Genomic DNA, 27,024 nt, shown 5'->3' with positions numbered 1-27,024 from the left:
CATCAAATTTCGAAAAGTTGAAGTTCGAAAAAAAATTCGAATCCAAGATGGCGGCCGTGACGAAAAGTGCAACGGTGACATCACGAATCGAAGTTGGTGGAAATTTCTAGAAATACAAAATGGCGGATGGATTAGCATGGATTAACATATGGATTAGCAAAGATTAGCATACGGATTAGCATTGATTGGCATACAGATTAGTATAGATTGGCATACGAATTAGCATAGATTGGCATACAGATTAGCATAGATTGGCATACTGATTAGCATAGATTGGCATGGATTAGCATAGATTGGCATGGGAAAGGTTAGGTTAGGTTAGCATAGGTTAGCATATGGATTAGGTTAGGTTAGGTTAGGTTAGGTTAGCATAGATTAGCATATGGATTAGGTTAGGTTAGGTTAGGTTAGGTTAGGTTAGCATAGATTAGCATATGGATTAGGTTAGGTTAGGTTAGGTTAGGTTAGGTTAGCATAGATTAGCATATGGATTAGGCTAGGTTAGGTTAGGTTAGCATATGGATTAGCATATGGATTAGGTTAGGTTAGGTTAGGTTAGCATAGATTAGCATATGGATTAGGTTAGGTTAGGTTAGGTTAGCATAGATTAGCATATGGATTAGGTTAGGTTATGTTAGGTTAGGTTAGCATAGATTAGCATATGGATTAGGTTAGGTTAGGTTAGGTTAGCATAGGGATTAGGTTAGGTTAGGTTAGCATAGATTAGCATATGGATTAGGTTAGGTTAGGTTAGGTTAGCATAGTTTAGCATATGGATTAGGTTAGGTTAGGTTAGGTTAGGTTAGGTTAGCATATATTAGCATATGGATTAGGCTAGGTTAGGTTAGGTTAGGTTAGGTTAGCATAGATTAGCATATGGATTAGGTTAGGTTAGGTTAGGTTAGGTTAGGTTAGGTTAGGTTAGCATAGATTAGCATACGGATTAGGTTAGGTTAGGTTAGGTTAGCATAGATTAGCATATGGATTAGGTTAGGTTAGGTTAGGTTAGCATAGATTAGCATATGGATTAGGTTAGGTTAGGTTAGGTTAGGTTAGGTTAGGTTAGCTTAGTTTAGCATATGGATTAGGTTAGGTTAGGTTATGTTAGCATTTGGATTAGCATACGAATTAGATGACGTCATCAGGTTGGCAACATCGATGGTCGCAAGGCTAAAGGTCAGGGTGGAATTTCAATGTCAGGGTCAAATTTCAAGGTCAAGGTCAAATTTTAAGGTCAAGGTCAAAGGTCAAGGACTCGGTTCAAGGTCAAGGTCAAAGTTCAGGGTTCAAGGTCAAGGTCAAAGGTCAAGGTTGGATCCTGGATCCTGCGCCTGTCCCAGAACTGGCTATATCCTACTACTGTACCGGGACATTTTTTCGTGCGTACAGGTCTAATGAACGTAACGGGACCCTTTTTCGTGTGTGCATGTACGAAGGAAGAGATTAATCCCCCTCCGTCCTCCGGTGCCCTCATATGAACTATATACATCTACTTTACTATGTAATGTAATAATATTATATAATTTTATAGCTTCTTTATATCATGGTTGTCTTAATAATATTACAGCGAGCTGGGCTATTGCAGTTAAGTTATTTTTTGAAACACAATGTCTTCGCTTATTAGTATATGAATTCTTGAATTTTTAAAATTGTTTCCACGATTGTCATCTAAAATAATTTTCTAATTTCGTTGCAAGAGTATTGACCTATTCAAGAAACGATTAAGCCAGTATGCAAGAATATCCCTGGCAGGAAACATGTGGCAAGAAAAAAAATTGGACTTACGCAATTTAGTTCTCTGTCGTAAGAAAATAAAACAAAATTGCACATTGATATTATAATTATTTAAATAAATTTATTTTAACACTTACTCCTTTTCATCGACTTCAGAAATCTCCAGTTTATCCTGATACGTTTTTGCTGGTTCATTAAATTTTTTCGTTTTACTTGAACTCCTGTAATCAACGAAATTCAGTTATCCCATGAGGTCCTTATGTCGGAACCAATATCTAATAAATAGTATATTTAAAAACAAACATAAGTGTTCATATAATTTATTTTTAAAAAGGATTTGTATTTTTTTAAATATCTATGGAAATAAATATGACACACATGGCAATAATTCTTCTGATGGTATCTGATATGCTTCCTGGTGGATATTTACTGGTGGCGCTAAGTTCTCGGAAGAGCTTGTACTGGATGATGTTCCTGGGGTTACATCCTCCAAGTTACGTGCGTCTTTCCTGCAACAGTATTTATGACGACAATCAACCAACACGTAACATAAACTTTAATTTCATAAGCGTAATTTTTATAGAAATGATTTTACTTACACGTAGTTACGTAGTGCCGCTGGCCTGCACCTCTTTTTCCTGCGTGCTGATAAATATAATCTGCATTTACTAGAATTCTGCGCCATTGATAGCTAGAGTGTGGCGAACCTCAGTTTTTGGGCAGCTCCACAGGTAGTGCCAGCCCCCACCCCTTCACCCCTCCGTGTTATCAGGCTCGGCCATGATGTAAAGAAGAGGAGGTGAAACCGTCCGGCCGCCCAAACTCGTCCTCCACTGCGCACTACGTCACCTTGGTCGCACCGCCCGGTCTACACGCAGCGCGCTTACGGGAATACGACGCAAAAAGTTCATTTACAATCGTTTGAATAGTAAGAGTGACCATGAAGCGTAAATAAAAATACTTTGCTATGCACATTGTATATCATGCAATTTAGAACATACAGTTTAAATAAATGTATTAGCATCCAAACACGGGGTTTATATTAATAATAAAATCAACGAAGCAATATTTTTCTGCTGTTTCATCACTTCAAAAAGTTGATTGGGTCTTGTAAACACAGAATGGTAATGGGAATTGGAATGAATATACTTCGAAAATATTTATTATTAATATTAATAAAATAGATATAATAAACATTCAGGATGCAGGCGGCAAATAATAATACAAACATATTACAAAAAAAAAGCATCTGACACAAAGCAAAGTTTCTATAAATACGTATTTGTAATTTACATAAACATAAGCGCTTTTAATTTATTTACTAATTTTAATTTTATTTAGTTACAAACAATAAACAAAAGGGTAAATAATGATAGAGAGTATATTTAAAAAATTATTAAAACATATTATTAAACCAAATAGCTCTACAATATTCAGCAAAAAACAGCTTGCAGGTATTAAAAAAAAATTTTCACGGCAAAGAAAAGGAAAAGGTTGGATTTGTTTATTATCTTGGAGAGGAAAAACCTAATAGTTTTCACATCCCCCCAAGTACATTGTGCGTTAAAACATGGCACATAATTGTTGGTTGATTAATAAAAATAACTCAATTGCAAAATAACTCGCTAGTAAATATTTCACAAAACCCGTATGCCTTCTACACTACATTTTATTAAAACCAAAACCGATTCATAATGGCTTGAAGAACTCCCGTCCCTCATAGGTATTTGAATGTAATTTTAACGCGTGTATCTTGGCTGTAGGTGTTTTTTTCTCAATTTTTATAACGTAAACTTCTGAAAACTCAAAAATGTTGCTTGCTATAATTTTGATTACTGAGAATTCCATGTTATAACAAAATAAGTATTGTTTTACCTACCGTACATTGTGCATTTGCAGGCACTCGCATAATTTGATAAGACAATTGAAGAGAGTCACGGCCTTTCCAGGGAAAAAAATTACAAAATAAATATCTTAAGTTCATCTAATTCCCCTTAAAATTGGCGTTTTAAAATTCCTCCTGGATTCTGTAATACTAAAATGATTTGAAGGCAATAAATTCAAGGGAAATGGTGTGATAAAAGCATTAAAAATACAAAAAAAATATATTGAAATGTAATAAAATCATTGTAATCGTCGAAACATTAAAATCGGAAATACCATTTTTCCCACTTATATCTTGTTTTACGGAAAATCCGCTTCCTTCCATAATTACTATTCCAAGGCCGCGCTGCAAATGTACACATGTACAATTTTCAATACATAGCTGTGTTTTTATATATCTCATGCGCTTTATAGTTATAGAATCTAGAAAAATGAATACCTACAAACATGCAAACTTATGTGCTACACTGTTTTTAGTTATAGCCGAGTTCTGTTAGTGTTAGGATTGTAGACACAGTAGGGGCGGATCCAGGAATTACTGGGGGGGGGGGGGGGGGGGTTGAGAGACCGTGAGTCTGGGCCTAGTATGATACCTGTTTATTACTGCAAAAGTCGTTATTAATCAATGTATATTTTACCCTTAGATGGGTGGGAGGTCACGTGCCCCTGTGCCACCCCCCCCCCCCCTCCTTCTCTTTCTGGATTCGCCTATGGAGCACACACGCACGTGCGCTGAGAATGTACTGAGCTATGTTCCCTGCAAACCTTATGTTTAAGTATTTAAAACGTTAGTTTTTTTAACGCGTTAAATGCTATTTAAGGCGTAAACACAAACTCTTACAATGAGAGACGAAACAAAATTATACTATTATCTAAACGCTTGAATGGGAAAATTGGCAAAGACAACATTAGATAACAATGAATTAATTTACGTTAATTTTCATTATTGTGTGTAAACCAACAACATAACACAACACAAAGAGATTGTAATGCTGAAATCTTAAAATACCTTTAGGTAACTAACATATTATTAAAATCAGTATCTCACATGTAACAAGAAAAGTAATTCACTTTCACGCACCGCATTTTGAGCGGTATTTTGCCTTAACATTATTAAGTTAAATACATATCGTAATGAAATAAAAATTAACTTCTTCCAAAGCCTAAACGAATTCATTTAAAACAAACATATTAGACCCAGAATTTCAAAAGTGGTTGTATGTAAGCCTGTTTATTTTTTCTATATTTTTTAATTCTTATCTCACGGTTTTGCGTGTATACTTAAATATATTTAAACGTAATGATATCTTATGTCCTCCCCACTCCATTGAAGAGAACATTTTGAATAGAAAAAATGCGCATGTTTCTTTTTGATGTATAGGGGATTCACATTCCTACTTTCATTCGATTTGTTTACATGCATTGATGAAATATTTCCCCCTTTATTAATACTGCAAACCTAGTATTTGGGTTAGTGCTATAACAAACAAGAAAAAAAAGTTAAATTGAAATAAATTCTGTAGGTCTCGCTGATGCCCGAACACACAAACATTTTAAAAACAATTGAGTTGAGTTTTTTTTAATGGGTACGTATATATACGTTGAGATTTCATTTTTAATAAATTAATTCAATAAATAACCTTTTTACCGCGAAAGACTTTAGGAATAGATAATAACTCAGTATTTTGCACGAAATATATTCCTTGGCCTAATATTAACCTACAGTTAATCATATAAAAAAATTAAAAATAAATACTCGTATTATAAAACAAGTGACATTTCTACTTAAAATCACGTTTGTTTAAACTTACTTCTGCTAACACAGAATGTGTCCTTTCTTTTGCATACGTTCACCCACTTATTGCAAAGATGTTCATTTATTTGGAAAAGAAAAATATTTTATGCCAGAATCAAGAGTCTATTTGAAATGATTATGGCATCCGAACACTGCACAGCTACATAAAAGCACTCAGGATTATTTAAGCACCAACAATAACAAAGGTTCGCACGAGACGCAGATGAAATGGATGATAGCGCCTGGAAGAAGAGCGCTGGCTACAACCAAGGTGACGTAGCAAGGGAGCGCGTGGAGGGGGAAAACCTGCGCACGGTTTCACCTCCCCTTCTTTACATCATGGGCTCGGCAGAGTCCAGCGCGCAGCAGGGGGGAGCTTAGCAGCACAGCAGGGGGGCTCTCGCCGTCTACTTCTCTTCTTCTCTTCCCTGGCTCACACAGTATTTCCCGTGCATTCGGCATTTAATTTATTCACCCAGCAATGTGTGCATTGCTTTAGAAAAATGTACTTTTCTCGAAAACCTCAGTGATGACTATGAGGGAAGCCTGAATTATGGTTTCATAAAGGACTAAACTATGCTTTTATAAAAAATTATTCGAGAAATATTTAATTAGAACTTATGAAAACTAGGCTGAATACAGCTTAAAAACGGTACTTTCAGTAACGAATTAAAGTGATTTAAACAAAAAAATTACAAAATTTTGTCCACAAACGACCATGCGTATTTAGTTTTCTACAAATTGTTGTTTTACATTTTTTTAATATGGATAATTAATGAAATTATTGAGAAGAGTTCCGAGACTCTGCAATACACAGGTTCAGCATCTGTGATGAATCCTCTTAAGGTCAAAATCGCTAGTAAAATACTTCAATTTACTAATGTAAGTAGATGCAGAAGTTTATTTGATTTTATTACATTACATTAAAATGAAAATATTTACATATAATAAGAAATACAAACCTTATTGGCTCTATGAAAACTATTAGTGTTTTGTTTCTAATAGACTATGTAGCCTGTATAAAAAAAATAAATAACAGTTTAAAAAAACTAAAAAAAACACCCTTTTATAGAAAATCCAACTAAAAAATTAAAAATAAATTTTAATAAATTTAATTAAAAAATTGTGTAAAATAAAAAATGTATTTTATTTAAAAAAACCGTGGGGTGCATGTGTCAATAGTTATAATTATTTTTCTGACAGATATGAGTAGAAGGATTATCATTTTGATAATATCTTGAAAAGCACCCCACGCTTTTTTTTAAATAAAATACATTTTTTTATTTTACACTATTTTTAAATTAAATTTATTAAAATTTATTTTCTACTTTTTGTTGGATTTTCTATAAAAGCGTGTTTTTTAATTTCTTTAAACTGTTATTTGTTCTAATATACTATTAATTCCGTGATAACTATAAGTAACTGTAATTATTTTACAAATTATTAATGTGTACAGCTGTATTGATAGTCAAATCTCGATTTAAGAAGCCATTCAAAAAAATTTAACGATATCAATATATACAGTGAGACTTAATGGTATTAGGTTATTGACGAACAAGTGATATCGACCAGTCTTACATACTGTACGAAATTAATGCTGTGAAGCAGGAAAGGATGGGAGTTACGGATTAATTATTACGTGAAGCGTTCCACATTTACGTAACAGGAATTTTGGGAAGGATAAGGATTGAGAAAGGATGAGGAAAGGACCTGCTCAATGAGAGTGTATACAATATGTGAGAAAAATTCGGATAGACCGGACTGGGATTCGAACCCAGAGCCTTCCGATGACATGTCGGCTGTTCTACCATCGGGCGCGCGATGTACGATAAATTTGATACAAAGCGCCCCACGCTTTTTTCACGATGATACTAGTATTTTTCATTCATTATTGTTTTAAGCTTATTTTAAAAATTATTTCCTCAATTTCTTCCAGGTAAAAATCCTTAAACTGTAAGTTTTGCTCTCTATCCAAATATGTTTTTGATATATCATCTGTCAAATTTATCCATATTTTCCGTGTTTGATGTCTTTTATTTAATGAGTTACTGACCTTGGCATAGTTTGGAGTATTTGTAACTGCTTGGTGTAGATTTGCAGGTTGGTGTTCGAGTGGAATTTCAATTGAGGTTATGCATATGGTTTTTGATTTCCCATCTGCTGTTGGTTTCACAGCAAAATCAAACTTCAATTTTTCAATGTTTCGTGAAATATTTGCATAACATGTTGTTTTATAATAATGTTTCACTCTTGGTTAATTGATAAAATGAAACAAAGACGTAATTGTGTTTCTCTATTTAACGAAAGAAACAACATTTAAAGCCCTTATTTCAGGTTTTTTTCTTCGTATTTTTATAAATATAGATAATATTCTCTTCAAGAAAGTATATTGCTTGCAATAATCATAACTCACTCTCATTTTTCATTTAATTAAATATCACAATATTTAGTAGGCTTTGTTTATATCGCGCCAAAGACAAACTGAAAGAAAAGAGTTCGCACATGAGCGAAATTGTTTTCTTTACAAATACGTCTTTGCTTCATTTTACCAATTATATAAATTGACAAAAATCTTATTTTGCAAAATGATTAATGGAATAATCTTATCAAATTAGTGTATTTGTCATCGGTCCTCGATAAATATACAAAGTTTCAATGAAATCTGGCCTTTTAAAGTGGGTCAAAATCGCACCCAAAGGAGTCGGTTACAAACATACAAACAAACATAAAGGTGAAGCTAATATAAAGCGAGTAATAAATTGACTCCGTTATTAAAGTGATAGAATAAGTCAATAACTATCAAATTACATTTATTTGTTGATAAGTATTTGTATAAATTTTAAATTATGTAGTTAGTTTTTCTAAATCTGGCTTTTTTAGTATTCACTATAGCAATTTTTTTTTAAATTTACATACTGAAAACATGCTCTCAAATGATATCCTGCCTCATCTGCAATGTGACGTCAAGTGTTCGATCCCTCATTTATTACTTAAAAGTTCATTAGTGATTCCATTTTCCCATTCCAAATAGAATTTATTCAAATTAAAAATAAAACCTTAAATCGTTCTTTATGAAAAGGAAAGTTTACTTAATTTTTTATATAGTTATATTCATAATTGTTAAACTTGGTAATTTGGGGTGTTCCTGTTGACAAGTTCTAACAAATAAGTTGAATTTAATTTTATGGAGTCATATCACAGAAGAAAAACTATAATATTATTATCTTATTTGCGATAATTTAACTGAAATATGTTAAATTGAATAAACGTCACATATCTGCAGCAATCCCTAAACTAAAAAAATGGAAACTTTGAAACTTGGCCATGAAGGTTCCGTGCAATGCTCGTCGCGCCGGCTTGCTGCGAGAGGAGCACCGCCGCAGGACGGCACACACGCCGACGCTTAGGATATTCCAGCAATTCAAATAACTGTGCCAGAATTTTTATGGTTATACCGCCTTAAAGCTGAATTAGTAAGCAAAAACCTTTATAAAGAAGATTTTCACGTTGGACCCTTGATTTGTATGTTAATCGTGTTTTTAATTCCTTTGTTATAATTGAAAAAAACTTTTTTTACTTCATTGATTAATATCGTACATTTAATATTAACATTTAGAAAATGTTTTAACATAAGTGTTTGAAATGGTGTTTCTAGATTATTTTGATGCGTTTACGGTGAATCTTGTTAATAACTGCGTAAATGCGAATCATTTTAATGGACTGCTGTAAGTCGCAGCCATCTAGGAATAAACCGCACGTTTTCGGTGATACGCACAGGTTCTACAGCGGTAAACTTTCGGTATGTTATTAAGTACAGTTGACTCTATCAATGTGCAAAAATTCAGCTTTGGACAAATTTTTCACAGGTTTGTGCCTCTTTTGGTCTTTGTTTCTTGGACTGATAGCCAACATTTTACAAGGGATATTTATAAGTAAACATTATTTTTACGGTGTTTTCCGTTGGATCTACAACACTAACCAAAGTTTATTTATTGCGCATTGTAAGTTTACCTAAAAAAATACAACTTAATGACCTGTATTCGAGACATTCTTGTATTAAAAATTTTCAAATGTAGGGTTCTTCTGAATGCCAATACATAAAATGGGTTTAAAAGATTTTTTTCTAACAAACAATTTTTTTACGGTGAAAATCAATTTGATCCTATAATTAACCTTTCCTCGAAACTTTGTTTAGACGGTTACTTAAAAATCAATGTTATTATAAATCGCTGATCCAAACATACTATTAATCGAGCTATCTATGATAACATTAGAATTTGATAGAAACATTAATCACATCGCCAATTTCACTAACTACATTTGAATAAAATGTGACAAACGTGAAATGCAAGGGAAAATGATATAGAAGCCGAAAAAAATTATTCGCTGTGACAAAAAACTAGGCACTACGCACCGTAATTATGTGGTTTTCCGGCAATAAAAATAATTATCTCTAGCATTACAAAGTTGAATTTTTTACCACGATTGCTACTTGAAAACATAAATATGCCAGAAAAAAATATTTCCTTTTAGTAATTAACGTAGAAATACTGGCATCAGTATTAACCATTTTGAAAAAATATATATTATTATTATTTATTGCATAACTAACTAATGCGAGAGTTGGAATTAACTTTTTAATTAACTCTAATAATGAAATTGGGTTGTTAACACGCTTTTATGAGTTTCACTTTTAACTAACAAAGAATGTAATAAAAAACTGGAAGTCTATTTTAACCTACTGCTAATTGTCATATCGAAATGAAACATTGTATGCAGCCTATATAAGTAGTTCGAAAGACAAAACTGTAATTTGGTATTTCGGAGCTGATCTTGTGATGGAGAAAAAATTAAAAATAAATTATATAGTTAAATAAGAATAACTATGAACACGCTTTTATCACGCACTATAGAATATAAAATAATGAAATAGAATTAAATTCATACAAACCTTCGGTAATTATAAGAGTAGTATAGGATAGGGGCTGCGGGCGCACGGGTTCTGGGTGTGGTGCCGGTGTCCGCCATCTTGGATTGTGACGTCACGGCGGCCATCTTGGAGGAGTGTAACGGGACACATCGTAACTAGACAAGTTTGACCTTGACCCTTGACCCTCAAAATTCGCCAAAATTGGGCAAAAATTGCCCAAAATTCCTCAAAATTCGCCAAAATTTCCATTTCTGTGGAAAAAAATTCCGCCAAAAAATCTCAAAAAATTCCACAATTCAAAAATTCCCGTTTTCGAGAGAAAAATTCCCGTTTAGAGGGAAAATTTCCCGTTTTTAGTCCTTAAAAATCCCAGCGGCTAGAAATGTCCATATGTAGGCTTAAGCATCCATGTCTACAGCCTACGATAAGCCTCTGACGTCATCATGGATTATGACGTCACCGTTGCAATTTTCGTTACGGCCGCCATCTTTAACTTTTTTATTTATTATCCGATTTTAATAAAAAAAATTTTAAATTAATAAAAAAATTAAATAATAAAATTTTAATAAAAAATATTTAAAAAAACAAACATTTACGACACGGAGTTCGAAGTCCTCGGTTCGAACCCGACGAGTGCAAAAAAAAATTAAAAATGGCGACCGATCCTTCCCCCGTGGTGGGTGCTAGCAGACTGACTCCCACCACTTTTTTTCAAAGCATATATATCGTCACCTAGTATGACGTCATGTCCGCCATCTTGTCTTCGATGCTGGAAGCCATCATCATTGTATCGTCGGCGAGAGTGCGCTGACGTCATGTTAGTTTAGTTCTTATCCGCTAGAGTACAGTAATCATTTATTACTATGACACTCGCCATCTTGAAATTCGGCCGCCATCTTGAAAATCCGTAATTATTTAGCTAGAAATTCGGGAAAAGTTCCAATATTCATTAAATAAATCACTCATTAATTAACATATTGATTCGATGGATTCCTGTCCTCGGTTCGATACCCGATCGATGCAATAATGTTTAATTTTATGTAAAAAATAATAATTTCAATAAACCATGTTCAACATTCGTAAAGAGACTCTAAATCCTCTACGACCATCATCCTATCAGACATCAAGACCACCATCTTGGAAATCCGTAATTTTAAAGCTAGAGATTCGGGAAAAGTCCCAAAATTCATTAAATAAATCACTAATTAATTTACATATTGATTCGATCCGCTCCTGTCCTCGGTTCGATCCCTGGACGATGCAAAACATATTAATTTTAAGTGAACTATAATAATTTTAATAAATAATCATCAAAGTCCTAAATGAAGCATAGTTTCCAAATCAACCATCATCCTATAAGTCATTATGGTCACCATCTTGGAATCGTGTAATTATTTAGCTAGAGATGCGGGAAAAAGTTCAAAATTCATTAACTTAATGTGGAATCTATATATACTGATTGATTAGATCGAATAAGGTCCTTGGTTCGATCCCTGGTCGATACAAATCAACTTTAATTTTAAAAAATACCACAAAAGCGACAGGTTTGAGAAATAAAAACACCGCAAGTTCTTTTAAAAAATTTTATTACATAAATTCAATACACTACTACAAGTACAAAAAAAAACACTGACAAATTAATAAAGCCTTTTTGGATTCCTCGATTCAAACAGTCTTCTTATTGTAAGGACTAAGCCTTTTACATGACTTTAAATGTCTATCCGATCCGTTCATCACCACAGCCAGAGACGGACTGAAGTTCATATCACCTGGGGTCTCACTTATATAGTCTCATTAGCCGGTACAACACATGAGTCAAATCAATAACCATGTTCATTATACGTCTCGGAGCATTTTTTATAATGAAGATGCAAGCTATCGAGACGTGAAATTAGTTTATTGCACTTTTTGCACTGAAACAGTATTCTTTGAGCATTATTCTGACAGCTGCTTCTTTCATGTCTGCGCGCATTTGAAGTTCTAGTAAATGGTGCGTCACAGTATTTGCACTGACGCAATGTACGCTCTTCATTAGTTGAAGAATCCATTGCTGACGATGAAACTTCGGATGATGGTGGTATCACATCTGTTGAAATCTCCTCCAATGTTGACGCCGTCGTTGCCAATTGGATCTCCACCGCCGCCGTGGTCTCCTCTGCAGTCGGTATCGGGATCTCCGACTCCATCATCGTTGCTACCATCGAGTTCGCAAGAACAGGTAATTACGCGATTTATGCACCAGATTAAACAATCTAGGTGATCCTTACACCGCCGTCGTCAGAAACAAACTGAGCGTCCTGCTGTCTAGGACTCGCTTATATACATGCACCGGATGGAATAATACGCTAGTCAAATCAAGAACAATTTATTATAATACTAGAGTCAAAACAACATTAAAAAAAAATAGAAGCACCATCAAAAAAAAGGAAGCACACTTGGAAGCACCGACAACGAAAAGGCAGCACATTTGGAAGCACCGACAACGAAAAAGGCAGCACCATCATCGAAAAGACCACACATTTGTCATTGGCTCCAATATTCATTGGCTCCAATATTCATTGGTTCCATCAGTCTATTGATTATATCAGTCTAGTGACTCCAACAGTCATTGACACCAACGGCCTTTTTCTTCATCAGCTCCAATGATATTTGGCTAGAATGCTACGAGTCTAAGAGACCATGATGCTACAATTCTACGAGTGTATAAGACTCCTCCAACTACCTTCAAGTGTATAAAGCTCCAAATGCTCCAACAGCTCCAACACGCAATGTACGCGCAATACATGTAATTTACACACAATAAATGTAATGATTACACAGTACACACACAGGAAACGGAACGTACACACAGTACACACAGGAAACGGAACGTACACACAGTACACACAGGAAACGGAACGTACACACAGTACACACAGGAAACGGAACGTACACACAGTACACACAGGAAACGGAACGTACACACAGTACACACAGGAAACGGAACGTACACACAGGAAACGGAACGTACACACAGGAAACGGAACGTACACACAGTACGCACACAGGAAACGGAACGTACACACAGTACACACACAGGGAACGGAACGTACACACAGTACACACAGGAAACGGAACGTACACACAGTACACACAGGGAACGGAACGTACACACAGTACACACAGGAAACGGAACGTACACACAGTACACACAGGAAACGGAACGTACACACAGTACACACAGGAAACGGAACGAACACGTAATATTCACGCAATTGACACACAGTACACGCAGAGTACACACAATTTACGCAAAGTACACCCAATGTACGCAATGTACGCAATATATATGTAATGTACACACAATGACTACGCTTCGTTCGCGCAGGACAAGCATTTAATGAAAACGAAGCACGTTTGGACGGAAATTCTATAAAACGAAAGCTCATTTAACGAAAAGGAGGCGCATTCTCTCGTTCATTCAACTTGGTAGGATACGATCTTCAATGATAAGTTAGGATATAATCTCTCCATCAGTCTATGAATCCAACAGTTTATATTTCCATTAGCCATCGACTCCAACAGTCATTGACTCCAACAGTCATTGGCTCCAACAGTCATTGCCTCCAACAGTCATTGTCTCCAACGTCCTTTTGGTTCATCAGCTCCAATGATATTTGGTTAGAATGCTACGACTCTAAGAGACTATGAGACTACAATTCTACGAGTGTACAAGACTCCTCCAACTACCTTCAAGCGTACAAAGCTCCAACTACTTCAGCAGCATTATGTTATAATAGTACAAGGCTACTTGACTACGAAGCTACAAGTCTACATGGCTCCAATTGTGGCATCTGTCATCGTCTGAATTTTCTCTTTGACTCCAACTCCGCCCGCCAGCATCTCTTCGATCTGCACCTCGATTATGTTATAATAGTACAAGGCTACTTGACTACGAAGCTACACATCTACAAGGCTCCAATTATCACATCTGTCTTCGTCAGCATTTTCTCTTTTGCTCCCACTGCTCCAACAGCATTATGTTATATGATTCCATGGATACTTTGTTACGTAGCTACAGGTCTACGAGGTTCCAATGCATCATGTTTACGAAGCTTCCAGAACACAGGGTTACGAGACTGCGAGGCTACAGGACTACGAAGCTTCCAGGACACGAGGCTACATGGCTACGAGACTACATGACTCTAACTGATTACAATAGCACCACTCAGTGGTGAGAGTTAGGTTATCTCATGCAAAAGTACTTTATGCATGTAGTTCTGCTTTTCAACAACAGATGTCGCCACATGTTGCTTGCAGGTAAATAATATTTAGTTATTTTATGCGGGATGCGGGATGCTCACTAACGATCGCAAAAGAAGGATGGCTTCGCTAGACTCCAAGGAAAAGGAAGTTCGTCTTGCATGTTGGTGCTCCACAGATGTCTCATGGCGTAATATTAATTTGACTGAGTAATGATATTTGTCAATTCCACCTGATAAAAATATTGCAAGTTTTGATTTAGTAGAAGAAATTATCGAAGTAAATGTAACTCCAATTAAAATGACATGTCTCAATAGACAAAAAAAAATCCATGCAGAAAGTGGTTCCTCAGAATAGTCAGAAACACTTGAAGAAACCACAGGAATGATTGCAAGAACACGGGAAAAACCATCAAATTATTGACAATAATCAGGAGCACACGGAGAAAACCATCATAATATTGGCAAGAATAATCAGGAGCACACGGAGAAAACCATCATAATATTGACCAGATTAATCAGAAGTACTCGGAGAAAACCACTACATGTTTTCCTTGATATCATAAAATTACAGGAAAAAAATATTTAAAAACAAAAATAAATTAATAAAAAAATAAAAAAATAAAAAAATTGCATAAATTTCTGGCTTGTACAAGAACTCTATCTTTGCTCAACAATGATAAGTTTACAAGCTAGCAGAAACTGTTTATGCAATTTTTTTATTTTTTTATTAATTTATTTTTGTTTTTAAATATTTTTTTCCTGTAATTTTATGATATCAAGGAAAACATGTGGTGGTTTTCTCCGAGTACTTCTGATTAATCTGGTCAATATTATGATGGTTTTCTCCGTGTGCTCCTGATTATTCTTGCCAATATTATGATGGTTTTCTCCGTGTGCTCCTGATTATTGTCAATAATTTGATGGTTTTTCCCGTGTTCTTGCAATCATTCCTGTGGTTTCTTCAAGTGTTTCTGACTATTCTGAGGAACCACTTTCTGCATGGATTTTTTTTTGTCTATTGAGACATGTCATTTTAATTGGAGTTACATTTACTTCGATAATTTCTTCTACTAAATCAAAACTTGCAATATTTTTATCAGGTGGAATTGACAAATATCATTACTCAGTCAAATTAATATTACGCCATGAGACATCTGTGGAGCACCAACATGCAAGACGAACTTCCTTTTCCTTGGAGTCTAGCGAAGCCATCCTTCTTTTGCGATCGTTAGTGAGCATCCCGCATCCCGCATAAAATAACTAAATATTATTTACCTGCAAGCAACATGTGGCGACATCTGTTGTTGAAAAGCAGAACTACATGCATAAAGTACTTTTGCATGAGATAACCTAACTCTCACCACTGAGTGGTGCTATTGTAATCAGTTAGAGTCATGTAGTCTCGTAGCCATGTAGCCTCGTGTCCTGGAAGCTTCGTAGTCCTGTAGCCTCGCAGTCTCGTAACCCTGTGTTCTGGAAGCTTCGTAAACATGATGCATTGGAACCTCGTAGACCTGTAGCTACGTAACAAAGTATCTATGGAATCATATAACATAATGCTGTTGGAGCAGTGGGAGCAAAAGAGAAAATGCTGACGAAGACAGATGTGATAATTGGAGCCTTGTAGATGTGTAGCTTCGTAGTCAAGTAGCCTTGTACTATTATAACATAATCGAGGTGCAGATCGAAGAGATGCTGGCGGGCGGAGTTGGAGTCAAAGAGAAAATTCAGACGATGACAGATGCCACAATTGGAGCCATGTAGACTTGTAGCTTCGTAGTCAAGTAGCCTTGTACTATTATAACATAATGCTGCTGAAGTATTTGGAGCTTTGTACGCTTGAAGGTAGTTGGAGGAGTCTTGTACACTCGTAGAATTGTAGTCTCATAGTCTCTTAGAGTCGTAGCATTCTAACCAAATATCATTGGAGCTGATGAACCAAAAGGACGTTGGAGACAATGACTGTTGGAGGCAATGACTGTTGGAGCCAATGACTGTTGGAGTCAATGACTGTTGGAGTCGATGGCTAATGGAAATATAAACTGTTGGATTCATAGACTGATGGAGAGATTATATCCTAACTTATCATTGAAGATCGTATCCTACCAAGTTGAATGAACGAGAGAATGCGCCTCCTTTTCGTTAAATGAGCTTTCGTTTTATAGAATTTCCGTCCAAACGTGCTTCGTTTTCATTAAATGCTTGTCCTGCGCGAACGAAGCGTAGTCATTGTGTGTACATTACATATATATTGCGTACATTGCGTACATTGGGTGTACTTTGCGTAAATTGTGTGTACTCTGCGTGTACTGTGTGTCAATTGCGTGAATATTACGTGTTCGTTCCGTTTCCTGTGTGTACTGTGTGTACGTTCCGTTTTCTGTGTGTACTGTGTGTACGTTCCGTTTCCTGTGTGTACTGTGTGTACGTTCCGTTCCCTGTGTGTACTGTGTGTACGTTCCGTTTCCTGTGTGTACTGTGTGTACGTTCCGTTCCCTGTGTGTGTACTGTGTGTACGTTCCGTTTCCTGTGTGCGTACTGTGTGTACGTTCCGTTTCCTGTGTGTACGTTCCGTTTCCTGTGTGTACTGTGTGTACGTTCCGTTTCCTGTGTGTACTGTGTGTACGTTCCGTTTCCTGTGTGTACTGTGTGTACGTTCCGTTTCCTGTGTGTACTGTGTGTACGTTCCGTTTCCTGTGTGTACTGTGTGTACGTTCCGTTTCCTGTGTGTACTGTGTGTACGTTCCGTTTCCTGTGTGTACTGTGTGTACGTTCCGTTTCCTGTGTGTACTGTGTGTACGTTCCGTTTCCAGTGTGTGTGTACTGTGTAATCATTACATTTATTGTGTGTAAATTACATGTATTGCGCGTACATTGCGTGTTGGAGCTGTTGGAGCATTTGGAGCTTTATACACTTGAAGGTAGTTGGAGGAGTCTTGTACACTCGTAGAATTGTAGCCTCATGGTCTCTTAGACTCGTAGCATTCTAGCCAAATATCATTGGAGCTGATGAAGAAAAAGGCCGTTGGTGTCAATGACTGTTGGAGTCACTAGACTGATATAATCAATAGACTGATGGAACCAATGAATATTGGAGCCAATGAATATTGGAGCCAATGACAAATGTGTGGTCTTTTCGATGATGGTGCTGCCTTTTTCGTTGTCGGTGCTTCCAAATGTGCTGCCTTTTCGTTGTCGGTGCTTCCAAGTGTGCTTCCTTTTTTTTGATGGTGCTTCTATTTTTTTTAATGTTGTTTTGACTCTAGTATTATAATAAATTGTTCTTGATTTGACTAGCGTATTATTCCATCCGGTGCATGTATATAAGCGAGTCCTAGACAGCAGGACGCTCAGTTTGTTTCTGACGACGGCGGTGTAAGGATCACCTAGATTGTTTAATCTGGTGCATAAATCGCGTAATTACCTGTTCTTGCGAACTCGATGGTAGCAACGATGATGGAGTCGGAGATCCCGATACCGACTGCAGAGGAGACCACGGCGGCGGTGGAGATCCCGTTGGCAACGACGGCGTCAACATTGGAGGAGATTTCAACAGATGTGATACCACCATCATCCGAAGTTTCATCGTCAGCAATGGATTCTTCAACTAATGAAGAGCGTACATTGCGTCAGTGCAAATACTGTGACGCACCATTTACTAGAACTTCAAATGCGCGCAGACATGAAAGAAGCAGCTGTCAGAATAATGCTCAAAGAATACTGTTTCAGTGCAAAAAGTGCAATAAACTAATTTCACGTCTCGATAGCTTGCATCTTCATTATAAAAAATGCTCCGAGACGTATAATGAACATGGTTATTGATTTGACTCATGTGTTGTACCGGCTAATGAGACTATATAAGTGAGACCCCAGGTGATATGAACTTCAGTCCGTCTCTGGCTGTGGTGATGAACGGATCGGATAGACATTTAAAGTCATGTAAAAGGCTTAGTCCTTACAATAAGAAGACTGTTTGAATCGAGGAATCCAAAAAGGCTTTATTAATTTGTCAGTGTTTTTTTTTGTACTTGTAGTAGTGTATTGAATTTATGTAATAAAATTTTTTAAAAGAACTTGCGGTGTTTTTATTTCTCAAACCTGTCGCTTTTGTGGTATTTTTTAAAATTAAAGTTGATTTGTATCGACCAGGGATCGAACCAAGGACCTTATTCGATCTAATCAATCAGTATATATAGATTCCACATTAAGTTAATGAATTTTGAACTTTTTCCCGCATCTCTAGCTAAATAATTACACGATTCCAAGATGGTGACCATAATGACTTATAGGATGATGGTTGATTTGGAAACTATGCTTCATTTAGGACTTTGATGATTATTTATTAAAATTATTATAGTTCACTTAAAATTAATATGTTTTGCATCGTCCAGGGATCGAACCGAGGACAGGAGCGGATCGAATCAATATGTAAATTAATTAGTGATTTATTTAATGAATTTTGGGACTTTTCCCGAATCTCTAGCTTTAAAATTACGGATTTCCAAGATGGTGGTCTTGATGTCTGATAGGATGATGGTCGTAGAGGATTTAGAGTCTCTTTACGAATGTTGAACATGGTTTATTGAAATTATTATTTTTTACATAAAATTAAACATTATTGCATCGATCGGGTATCGAACCGAGGACAGGAATCCATCGAATCAATATGTTAATTAATGAGTGATTTATTTAATGAATATTGGAACTTTTCCCGAATTTCTAGCTAAATAATTACGGATTTTCAAGATGGCGGCCGAATTTCAAGATGGCGAGTGTCATAGTAATAAATGATTACTGTACTCTAGCGGATAAGAACTAAACTAACATGACGTCAGCGCACTCTCGCCGACGATACAATGATGATGGCTTCCAGCATCGAAGACAAGATGGCGGACATGACGTCATACTAGGTGACGATATATATGCTTTGAAAAAAAGTGGTGGGAGTCAGTCTGCTAGCACCCACCACGGGGGAAGGATCGGTCGCCATTTTTAATTTTTTTTTGCACTCGTCGGGTTCGAACCGAGGACTTCGAACTCCGTGTCGTAAATGTTTGTTTTTTTAAATATTTTTTATTAAAATTTTATTATTTAATTTTTTTATTAATTTAAATTTTTTTATTAAAATCGGATAATAAATAAAAAAGTTAAAGATGGCGGCCGTAACGAAAATTGCAACGGTGACGTCATAATCCATGATGACGTCAGAGGCTTATCGTAGGCTGTAGACATGGATGCTTAAGCCTACATATGGACATTTCTAGCCGCTGGGATTTTTAAGGACTAAAAACGGGAAATTTTCCCTCTAAACGGGAATTTTTCTCTCGAAAACGGGAATTTTTGAATTGTGGAATTTTTTGAGATTTTTTGGCGGAATTTTTTTCCACAGAAATGGAAATTTTGGCGAATTTTGAGGAATTTTGGGCAATTTTTGCCCAATTTTGGCGAATTTTGAGGGTCAAGGGTCAAGGTCAAACTTGTCTAGTTACGATGTGTCCCGTTACACTCCTCCAAGATGGCCGCCGTGACGTCACAATCCAAGATGGCGGACACCGGCACCGGCACCACACCCAGAACCCGTGCGCCCGCAGCCCCTATCCTACACTACTTATAAGTAAGCTTGTCACTTCTTTTTTTTTATCCAATGGTTAATTCAAAAAAGCTTGGAACACTTTATTTAAACTAATGTAAAGTACACACAATCAAAGCAGCAAATTCGGCTAATAGCATTACTGTGCTTTCAGCATTATGAATGTGATTTAAATGTTGAATTAAGTGTTAACATTTTCACATGTAAATGAAACATTAATTTTATTTATTAATTTAGGTAATGAAATAAAACATTATTTGAAGAAGCTAGTGTCATGACTGTGAACGCTTTTCACGCCTGTAACAATTTATTCATTTCTTTATAGTTAAAAAAATTTTGCTCTTGTGTAGTTTATACTTTTTTTAGACTATGTGTGGATATGATATTTACACTCTACACTTGAATTAGTTAAAACTGCTCCACATCAGTGAAACTTACTGATGATTTGTTTAACCTTTTCCACTTGAATCAGTCAAATGTTACTAATTATTTCAGTAAATTATATTCACTATTTTAACTTTTGTTAATATTTCTTACAGTGAATTACACCGACCATAAACAAAATTTTGATCGCAGTCCACTGATTTTCCAGTAGGTAGTAAGTCAACTAATTTTTCAGTAAGTTCAATTTTACTGATTAAAACTACTGATTCAGGTTTTGAGAGTATGCCTTTACACAAGCTTAATAGTAAATTAGCTTTCACTGACTAAATGTTTCGTACGGACAAATTTAAACACTTAATGTCATGTAACTATGCCTTTATTTGTTTCCAAGAGTGTTTTTCTGCTTAACATTGTGAATTTTTACTAACGGATCACACAAAATTTCTTTATTTATTGTAGTATTGGAGTGCTTACTTGTATTTTTGGTCTATTGTTTGCACTTATTTGATTATTTTAATTTTATTTTTATTATTTAGTTTTGGTAACTCTAGTCATTTTAGTGTTTTAAAAGATTAATACAATGCAAGTAAAGTGTTAGAGAAACTGAAAGCCTTAACTTCGCCCCTTATAAAGACAATTAAATTATTAAAAATAAAATTACTGGAAGTAGTTGACGATTAATTCACTTCAAGGTGAAATGACTCGCAACAACGATTTTATGTTTGTATTATATGCGGCACGAATGAGATGGGAGCATATTTACCGTGGAGAAACATCCACCACCAAACTTATTTTCGTGTGATGTCGTTGTACGCTTCTTCTTCTCGGTATTAAACGTCTACGAGTAAGTGACAGGTTAAGATGTTATTCATTCATTGGACACAACAAGGAGGCTGACACTAACACAATAACCCATTCTAGAAAGAGGGGACAGCTTAGATCCTATTGACCGCACAGAGGGCGTGGCTTAAAGCAGGTAGTTTTGTCGACGTTTTGGACTGTCGAGCTTCTCGTACCCATCCATATATAATACCTGAAGATATATATGTTATAAAAAAGGTGGTGTGGGTCAGTCTGCCAGCGGCTTCCTTGGAGGAAGGATCAGTCGACATTTTTATTTTTTTATTTTTTACCCTTACCAGGTTCAAACCAAGGACTCCGAGATACGTGCCGTAAATGTGTGTTTTTAAATAGTTTTTATTAAAATTTAAATAATTAATTTTTTTATGAAATCGTTGTCTTCTAGCTTGTACGCAGGCTTGGCGTTACAAGTTCTGTCATGTCTTTTTAAGCTCTCTCTCCACGTAAACGACTTGCTACATCGAACAAAACTTAATCATATTATGTAGTGGATTTTTAACACAGTCATTCTTCTCGGTGGCGACATCTAATGCTAATAAACGAGACCACATGTAAAAAGTTCTTTTGTATGAGGTAACTTAATTCTCGCTGATGAAATATTAAAAAAAATTCTATTTAAGTAATGTATCTAATTTAATTCACTCAGTTTACATCCGGCATTAGTATCAGTAACTAATATGAATCCTGATTCTGTGTATGTTGCTGTATCGCAAGGACAAAGGTGTAAGTTTTGCAGCAACTCAAAATCCTAAAAACGGCATAAGCATCCATGTATAAAGCCTCCGATAAGCCATTTTTTTTAGGAATATGGATAACATGACCGCCATCTTGGATTATGGGATCACCGTTGCAACTTCCGTTACGCCCGCCATCTTGAAATTCTTTATTTATTATCCGTATTTTGAGCCTGATGCCAGTTTCCGGACCGGCTATTACACACTACTCACAAGTTACACAATTCATCAAGGGAGAGAGAAGTGTTACAAAATGATAGCCGAACTTAGGTTTACTGTTCACTCTGTTACTACTGATGTGTAACAGGTTGAAATGACCTTCTCGGCCTCTTCCATCCTACCCCTCCTTCTTCGTTCCACTCTCCGCCGCCCGCAGCCCTCCCTCCCCTTTCTTGCTTCCCTCCCTCATCAGCTCTGCGCTTGCGCGGCGACCCGGGTGCTAGGGTATTTAAGCCCCCGAGAGCCGTCTCTTGGGTGGAGTATTAATACTTAAAATCTTCAGATAGTCAACCTTGGGTACTTTTCTATGTAGTCATTTTAGTTTGTTAGACGTAGGAGCGGCAAGGTATCCGGTGAGCATGGCGACTTTTGGTTTATAATCTAACTCCGTTGCGACAGAAGGTGGCTCTGTCTACTATGTGAAATTTCTGGTTAACTTCTTGTCTTGTTTTAAATTATCTGATTCGGACGCCACCTTGTAAAAATTTTGTTCGGCGCATTAACGATTTTGTTGGGTTGACAGTGTGATCGCCCCTTAACTGTAGCTCTTGTGTTCCTAGTCTGCCATGACTAGTTTAACCGGGCCACGTTCGCATGGTTGTACTGATTTAGTTCACTGTAATGCGTATACTTTGTGAACCTAAATTCCTTCCGTTATGGAGCTGTACATTTTGTTTTGTGCTCGTTGAATTTCCCCATTTTGCATAACTCAGGACAGGCCATTGCCTTGTTGTACGTTACGAGCATAGGTGCTATGTTGAGCCCAACACACGTAAATTCGATGTTAGGCGTTTGGCCGATTCTTTCTGTGACACGTGTGAAACGTATTGTTTTTTTTTCTAACGCACTACTTACGTTTGCCTGGAGGCATGTAATTTACGAATGTAACGTACTTAATGTAGAACTTCTGAATGATACCTTAAGATATGTACTTACGGCTTCGATTTATGACGTCATATTTTAGAGTCCCACAAATGTTGGACGTAATATATGTCATGCTTGATTTAGCCTCACGTTAAATAGCCCTAAGTGGGATGTTCGCATATTATAGTATCACTACGTATATTACTAGGGACATGTGTCAGGTTTTTTTTAAGTATGGTTATTGTAGACTTATTTTGTGTGTCACTGAAATATAATCTATTACTCTTGGCTGACTGTATACTCGGCAACACGCTTCTCTATTACTGTTACTATGCATTGCGTGTAATCACCTTATTTAAATTGACAACTAGTCTATCTGATGTAAACAGACTTGTAGCACGCATTTAGTTGGAGATAAACTGAGTTGTACCTGTTAAATCACATATATTTATACATTTATATTGTATTGATCGATATCTATGTATCGTGTAATCGTGATTGTAATAGATTTAAATATTATAATAGACACCAGTAAAAGCGTCTAATGTTGTATTCCTGTTATTCGTTACTCAGTACACTATTAGTCCCTCACTCTGTTGTGCATAACATAATGCACGTCTTAATTCAAATTTAGTATTTCTCTTGCTCTTATTTCGAGCGGTAAAGTTGGGGCGTTTTGGGTGGAGTTCAAACCCAGTACGCGGCAAATTTACTGCGCAACTCTGCTGTCAGAGTTTGGGTTTTGTGTGTTTGGGTTTTCTGTTACTAGTGTCATGGCGTCGGCGGCAACTACGTGGATCTACAAATTAAGGAGGTCCGAACTCGTCGAGTATCTCACTGAAAATGGCATCGCCTTCAGTGAGACGAGTACCGTGGCCGAACTCCGGACGTTACTTGTTCGATACGTCCGTGAGGATAGTGAGACGTCGGCGGCCGCCCAACCGCAGCAGTCTCCTCTCCCTGTGAGTCCTTCCAGTAACCATTTTAGTTTAAAGTTATTTTTTAACTCACTTAAGACATTGCCGCGCCTTGAAAGCAGCAATCCGAGGGCAGCATGTGATTTCCTAATTCGCGCAGGGCAGATTGCGAAGCTGCAGCTCGTATCTGAAGCCGAATTTTTTAAATCACTACTTAGTTTGGTAGGCGAGTCCTATTTGCAGCTGTTAACTGATTCTATTGCAAAAGGGAAATCTTTTGATCAGTTTAAAAAAATACTGTGTTACAATTTTTTGCCCGCCACGTATTTTAGAATCTTGTAAAAGGGATCTAGTTTTACGTTTTCAGCTCCCTAATGAGCCGCTCTTGCAATATGTTAATTCTGTGGCAGCCTATGCTGAGGTACTGGAAGTAGGCATGCCCAAGTCTGAGTTTGTTCAGGTAGTTTTAGGAAATGTGTCACCTATAGTTACGCAAAATTGCGCCATGCTGACCCCGCCCAATAACTTGGAGACACTCCGCAAATGGAGCGGTGATGTGGAGAACCGGCTGATTACGTTAAAGAAGTATCATGATGAAGTTTTGAGTGTAAAGAAAGAGAGTAGATTCCCAGGAGAAACTGGTAATTCTCGTCGAGCCATTCAGCAAGTTATGTCGGCTTTAGACGTGTCTGCTAATTCGGAACGCAGTCCTAGGCGTGAACCCGCCTTAGTGCAGGTTGGTAACCCTCGTTCGCAGACTAGGGAGACGAGCACGAGACACTACCCCGCGGCACAGTCTAATGCGCCCGCGATTGCCAATGCCCGCGGCAGGTGTGCCAACTGCAGCGCGTTTGGGCACTCGACGGCCGAGTGCACGCAGCCCGTCCTTGACGTGTCCCAGCGCGCGTGCTTTCGTTGCAAACGCACGGGTCACTACCGTGATAACTGTCCGGAAAACGCAGGGGCGCTGGACGCATAGTTGGTCGTCACAGCCGCCGCCTCCGTAAAGCCAACAATAGAGAATATGATAATGTGGTTCAGGTTAAACTTTTTGAGAATTATTTTTCTGCCTTAGTGGACTCGGGAGCCTCTCATTCCCTTATCAGTTTACAATTTCTGGAAAATCTGCGTTCGCTGCATCCCCACAGTATTAAGAGTAGTAGAAGTAAGGATTTGCGTATCTGCATCGCCAACGGCGAGATCTTGCACTCTAGCAAGGTGATTATCTTGCACTTCAAAATCAACAGATTTTCATGGAGTTGGGAATTTTGTGTTGTAAACAATTTGTCGCAAGATTTAATTCTGGGGCTTGATTTTTTGGGGGGCACGCACTGCGTGTTGGACGTTGCTAACCACGAATTAAAGTTTGGATTTACCCCTGAGGTAAAAATATATTTAAGCAGTAGGGATATAACTCCTGTAGTCATGGCTGGGGTAGAGCATTCGCTGAGTCGCGATCTTAGTGGGGACATCGTTAAGCTAATCCGTGAATTTCCCGACGTCATTACAAAAAAATTAGGTAAGTGTGATATTTTACCCTACAGGTTTTATCTAAAGGACAACACGCCCGTTAGAGGGAAATATATGAAGATTTCACCTCCTAAGATGGAAATGTTACGTAACATCATTAATCACTTACTGTCGGCCGGAGTTATTTCCCTGGCTGTGTCTGATTATAGTTCACCTGCCTTTCTCGTGGCCAAGAAAAACCCTGGAGAGTACCGCTTAGATCATGATTTTTCTTTGCTGAACCACCGTATTTTGGACGACCAGTTCCCTCTTCCGACTGTAGAGAGCGCTCTACAGCACCTAGGCAGTGCTAAATATTTTTCGGTTATTGATTTGAACTCCAGCTTTCATCAATGTTTGTTGCACTCGGACTGCCGTAAGTACACGGCCTTTGCCACGCCGTGGGGTCAATACCAATTTAATAGAGTCCCCATGGGCGTGAGCTTCGGCAGTCAAGCCTTAAGCAGGGTGCTGAATCATGTGCTTAGTGATTTAAAATATAATTTTGTGTTTAATTACGTCGACGATATAATCGTCTATAGCAATAGTTGGGATGAGCATTTGAAGCATTTGCGAGAAGTTTTTACGCGACTGAGGTCAGCAAACTTAACAGTGAATCCCGAAAAAATCCATCTTGGCCGAAAGCATGTAAAATTCCTTGGTTACGTTATCTCACAGGGACGTCTTATCATGGATCCGGAAAAGGTCTCGCCCATAGTTAATTTTCCTCGCCCTAAAAATGTCAAAGGGATTCAAAATTTTTTGGGTATGACAGGATACTATGCGCGCTTCATTCCCGACTATGCGGCTGTTTGCGCTCACCTTAATCGCCTACGTAAAAAGGACGTAGAGTTTGTATGGGAAGAACCGCAACAGAAAGCCTTTTCCACCTTAAAAGAATTACTTGCTTCTCCCCCCCGTGCTGATCCTCCCGGATTTCGGCCGACGTTTCGCTCTACAGGTAAATGCGTCTAGCATTGCACTAGGAGCGGTTTTGGGACCTATGGATGGAGGCGTTTTGAGGCCTATCGCGTTCGCCAGTAAGACACTCAATGACAGTGAGAAGCGTTTGAGCGTGTACGAGAAAGAAGCGTTAGCGTGCCTCTTCGGAATTGAAAAATTTGCATCTTATTTGGACTGTCATGAATTTGATTTGTACACTGACATCCAAGCGCTCAGCTGGCTGTACAATCACCCCCACCAACTGGGAAAACTGGGACGCTGGATTTTAAGGCTATCTCGTTTCAAATTTAAAATTCATCATCTTAAGGGTAGCGAGAACGTGGTAGCTGACACTTTGTCCAGGATGTTTGCCCCGAGGAATTTTTAAGTACTGACGTGCCCGATGTAACTGAGCCC

Source organism: Bacillus rossius, chromosome 1 (genome assembly GCF_032445375.1).
Source record: "Bacillus rossius redtenbacheri isolate Brsri chromosome 1, Brsri_v3, whole genome shotgun sequence".
NCBI lineage: Eukaryota > Metazoa > Arthropoda > Insecta > Phasmatodea > Bacillidae > Bacillus > Bacillus rossius.
The sequence above is the reverse complement of the archived record's forward strand: the minus strand, read 5'-3'. Positions refer to the sequence as shown.